Genomic DNA, 358 nt, shown 5'->3' with positions numbered 1-358 from the left:
TTTTTCACGCAAAGCTTGATTTAAATCGATCATTTGTTGTCGGTAGCGTTCAGTATTAACGGTTTGGCCAGGTTTTAGCAGCTCATAATAGATCACACCTTTCTGATCCCACCAAACACAGAGCATTGTCTTCCGTCCATAGCGATATGGCCTTGCAGTCGATGTCGATGGTTCGCCTGGAGTTACCTATGATCTTTTACGCTTAGGATTCTCAAAATATATCCACTTTTCATCGCCAGTCACAATTCGATGGAGAAATGACTTTCTTTTGTACCTGGCGAGCAGCATTTCGCAAGTGGTTTTTCGATTTTCCTACTGTCTTTCATTCAGTTCATGTGGAACCCATTTTCCCATCTGT

This window comes from Odontomachus brunneus, unplaced genomic scaffold (genome assembly GCF_010583005.1).
Source record: "Odontomachus brunneus isolate Ranch 3 - 2012 unplaced genomic scaffold, Obru_v1 Obru_scaffold_260, whole genome shotgun sequence".
Classification (NCBI taxonomy): domain Eukaryota; kingdom Metazoa; phylum Arthropoda; class Insecta; order Hymenoptera; family Formicidae; genus Odontomachus; species Odontomachus brunneus.
The sequence above is the reverse complement of the archived record's forward strand: the minus strand, read 5'-3'. Positions refer to the sequence as shown.